The sequence below is a fragment of the Octopus bimaculoides genome, chromosome 6 (genome assembly GCF_046866305.1).
Source record: "Octopus bimaculoides isolate indiv1 chromosome 6, ASM4686630v1, whole genome shotgun sequence".
In the NCBI taxonomy this organism is placed as follows: domain Eukaryota; kingdom Metazoa; phylum Mollusca; class Cephalopoda; order Octopoda; family Octopodidae; genus Octopus; species Octopus bimaculoides.
Window position 1 is genome coordinate 86040897 of NC_142933.1, and position 5428 is coordinate 86046324.

Sequence of the window (5428 nt, forward strand, 5' to 3'; positions counted from 1 at the left end):
CTCTTAAATATAGAACTGTATCATCTCATTCTTTGTTTAATCCTATGTCTCCTGCCGGTCAGCTCGGCTGGAAGAATCCGTCTTACGATTCTTTCCTGCAACATTCTAATCCCATGTGCGTTCCACTGAAGTTGTGACCTATCAATGCAGAGAAGTGGCGACCCAATCTGGAGAGACCCTCTGATCTCAGAGCTCTGCATGCTATCGAGTAACGTTACTCCTTCGGAGAAATCCTTTTTCGGTCGCTTGTATTAGCGATCGCATCTTTTCGAATATTACCCAAAATTTATGACCATAGTGGTGGTGAGTGATAGACACGAAATTTGAACTGAAGATAGTAAGCTTGACTTTTTACCAACTTCTCCTTTTCGAATGGTGGAACCGGCGCATTACTGTGACATCACTTTGCATCCAATTCAACTGCCTGCTTCCATCACTCTAATATTGTCTTTTCTGTAAGAGCTACAATTTTCCGTACACCATTTTAATAGGTAGACTTGTCGAGATCGTTATTAATGATGGTATTTCGCCCCACTTCGGCTTGGTCAAGTACCTGTGATGAATGACATTCCACCCGTAGTCATCCGGTAAATTAACCAGAGAAGAAGAATATATCAACTTTCATTTTCTTTCTTTATTTTAGACAGCAGAATGAAATTTGATGATTTGGCTGCTATTGCAATCAGGTCGAGCTATCAGTTAATGACTTTCTCATTGCCTTGTTTTATGATTTGATTAGTCGTTTAGAAACAAGTATGTTTTTGCACAGTAAACCGGAAACTGTATGTAGAATAATTAGTTATATAAATGGGTAATAAGAAGAGTGTACAGTAATCCCTCACCGTATCGCGGTTCACCTATCGCGGTTCATCTATCGCTGTTCACCTATCGCGGTTTATAATTTAAGCTTATGTTGATTATGGTGTTGTTTAGCATTTATAATAGAATAAATATATACACCAGTTGTATGCTGTCAACTTAACGTGACAGTCCCAATAAGGGAATCATACTGCTGCTATTTAGCCCTAGGAAGCTGGACCGCTTCCTGTCGGCTTGATGACGAGCAAAGACTCAGAATCATGTCCCTGAATGCAGGCTAGGCTGGGTGGAAGTGCTTATCTCCCCCTCATAAACATAAGGACACAGGAAGCGGTCCAGCTTCCTAGGGCTAAATAGCAGGAGTATGATTCCCTTATTGGGACTGTCACATTGAGTTGACAGTAAACAACTGCTTTATCGTAACACTGCTGCTTAAGTCTCTCTGTGAGATTTATAATTAGATCATTTCTAATATATATATATATATATATATACAAATTATTAAAATTATTAAAAAAATATAGTACAGTACTGTTTCTACTTCGCGGATTTTCATCTATCGTTGGGGGTTTTGGAACGTAACACTCGCAATAGTCGAGGGATTATTGTATAAGCAATTTAACCTTTTTCAATAGCAAAAGGGCTTGAATTTCATAAAAGATATAAATAATATTCGCTTAGGCATAGCGATACTGATAACCTGATGCTAGAGCTCAATAAACATAGTCTTCAGCAAAAAAAGCGCCTGTCGAGTATAGAGCAGTGGTTAGTAATTAAAATGACAAAGGAATAAAAGATTATGTCATCAACTTCATTAGTTTACAACTGTTTCTACTATATAAGATGCAACGCACTCATAGTTCAAAGCTTGTGTTGAAAAATTGATCTAAAAAAATCATCCATAGTATATTCGGATGTAGGAGCTGAGTCCATCTTTGCGTAGTTGGTCAAGGGCCAACGAATATAGAGGAATTACTGTCTTTTTAACAATGATTATACGATATGAATTTAAGACAGTAAAGTAACACAGTACAATACTATATTATATTGAAGCAGTTAGTCTTCATATGGATCTCGGTTCAATTTGGGCATTGGGTCGTTTAGATGAGTCCATTCTGTTGCAAGTATTCGGGCCAGGTCTCTACTGAGAATAAATTCTTACACCAATTTCATAGGCACTGCAAATAGTCAAGAGCTCTGACCCACTTCCAATGACTAAATTATATATATATATATATACACCCCCATATATATATATATATATATATATATATATATATACATATATATGTGTGTGTGCGCGCACGTGTGTGTGTGTATACACTCACACATATATATACGCATATACATACACACACACACACACACACACACACACACACACACACGCATATATATCAATATGTACGTATGTGTATATGTTTGTGTGTATGTATGTATGCATTTATATGCTTCTTCTATCCAACTATTGATTTCAGCCGGAGGCTGTGACCATGCTGGGGCACCGCCATTAAATGAAATCATTCGCCATACGTTCCTCACATACACATATATTCACACCCACACAGATATATATATTTGTGTGTGTGTGTGTGTGTGTGTGTGTGTGTGTGTGTGTGTGTGTGTGGATGGTGTGAGAGAAGAGAGAGAAAAAGCGAGAGAAACACTTTCGTAAAAGAAAGAATAAGAAGATAAGAAAGAAGGTAAGCAGGAGATAAAGAGACAATGGAAGATCTTGAAAGCTTTAAACGGCTGATTAATCTCTATTTGACCAAACCATGGAATTCTAGATGGAATGACTGTGACAAATTTCTAGCATCACACTCAATGCCATAGGAAGGAATACGGAGCAAATAATTTACAACATGTAAAATTGTGAGTATGATACGTTTATCAGTAAATATAATCTTATGGTTTATTAGATCTCTCAGTCGGCCAAAACTAAATTGCATATAATAGCCGCTTTTTAATTGGTTGATTGCCATGTGGGAAGTTAGTCATATGATTACGGAGTTAAAACTAGTGTCATAATGGCGCAATTCATCAAACATCGCCAAAGTGTTCAGCTCAATATCTTGAGCGGAAATTCTTGGATTATGCAGTTAGTATGTAACGGATGGATTGTAAGAGCAGGCATAAACCCGCACACACACACACACACACACACACACACACACACACACACACACACACACACACACACACACACACACACACACACACACACGCACACACACATACATACATATATTTACATACACACACACACACACACACATATATATATATATTACGCAGTGTCCACATATACACATACGCACATATACACCACAAACACACAGATAGGCACAGTATCAGGGGAGCATGTACGTTAAATTCACACACTCACACGTACACACACACATACACACACACACACATATACACACATGCACAGGCGTAACATAAACGCACAAATATAAATATTTGAATATATATGCATATCTATGTACATTAACATCTACCTGTTTTTCTCTCTTCCTACATCTATCTATCTATCTATCTATCTATCTATCTATCTATCTATCTAACTATCTATCTTTCTATCTATCTCTTTACACACACATTTATATATATATATATATATATATATATATATATATATATATATATATATATATATATATATATGTATACATATGTACATACGTATGTATATGTCTATGTGTGTGTGTGTGTGTGTGTGTGTGCTTATATAAATGTATATATGTAAACGTATATATACATACATATATATTGCTTTATGTGAATGGGGGAATGAGGAAGTTATCAAGATATACCTTAATTTCAGATGAACGCCTGTTGGATATGGCAAAGTTTATGCATTACGCAGTGTAGCGCTTATATGTATGTATGTATGTATGCATGTATGTATGTATGTTTGTATGTATGAATGTATACGATCTCATACATACACACACACACACACAAACACACATGCACGCACATACACGCATACCATATTCTGTCTCGAGATGTAGTATATCTATGAGAGACAAATATCTCTAGTGTTTTATGGTCATTTAATACCATTGTCATCGGTGCTGTAGAGAAAATCGTAAGTCACTGTTTATGTATCGGCATCTGAAACTCCATTATTCGTTAACAATCGAAATCTCTTTAATTCAAATGCATTTATAATTTCTTATGGAAACTTGCAAGTACTCTAATAGTCAAAATCAAATATGAAATAAGTTAAAATCAACTTACGGTTTTTAATAATTATATGGATAAAATTTTACGTAAGTGATATTTTTGGGGGACTCAAAGCGAAAGGAACTAGATTACGTGGTCGAATGCACACAATCATATATCTAGAATACTCTTGGAAATTCAATGGTGCTACATAGACACAAGCACACACACACACACACATACATTTATATATATATATAACGTTGTAGTATATTGTCAACTTAATGTGACAACCCCAAGAAGGGGATACGCTACTGCCGTTTAGCCCTAGGAAGCTGGACCGCTTCCTGTCGGCCATGACACAATTACTGTGTCCTTAAGTTTGCGAGGGGGAGACAAACTCCTCCACCCAGCCTAGCCAGCATTCAGGGACATGTTTCTGAGTCTTTGCTCATCATCAGCCTGAAGTTGCCCGCCAGCTGGTTGAAGAAGTTTGTCTAGCTCTCGCAACTTATATAATCATAGTAAAGTTTATTCACTGATTAGCAAAATTAGAAATATTATATTTCTAAATCTCTCAGAGAGATTTAAGCAGTAGTGGTGCGATAACGTTGTATATATATATATATATATATATATATATATATATATATATATATATATATATATATATATATATATATATATATATATATATATATATATATATATATATATAATATATATATACACACAAAAATGGGACAAGAATGCAAAACATCCAGACAGACAATACAAAGAAAACAAGGACGGGTCATTTGGAGTTTTCTTTCTTCAGTCGAGTTTCAGATTATCTTTGCAATTTCGGTTGGTTACACTCGAGATTGCTCCAATCTGGCCAGCCCCAAGGAAAAACGAAGCTAAGAGCACTAGATTCCTTGGAAGAATGCAGGGAATGTATACGAAAACAAGGATGGAAAAAAAACGGAGAAGCGGTACACGAATATAAATAACAGGACATTAACAACAGATGTATTTCGACTAAAGACGAATTAAATTAAGCTGACGTGTGTGGAAGTAAAGTCTTATAGCAGGGACATAGGATTCGGTAGGCAAAGGGAGGAATATAGATGTTGCACTGATTGTAGTCTATTGTATTTTCTTGTCGTGAGCGACAAATGAGGGTACAGTAAAATAAAGGGTTAATCATGTTCTACGAACACTAGTGCGTCTCTTGAGGCCTGCTGCTGCCTTGCAAACCTTTTGGCAAATGGAACAAGCTGAGTGCTCAGTTTGCCTGAGTACTTGTGAATCATTTACTATGTATTTTCTTGAGTGGACGGCAAGGCCCAGCTTTGCTTCGGGCCACAAAACCACAATGACAGGTTTCTATTTAGAGGGGCAGCGTTTTGCCAGCGTGCCTTTATGCTTGCACGAAGTTGATCCGATTTTGGAG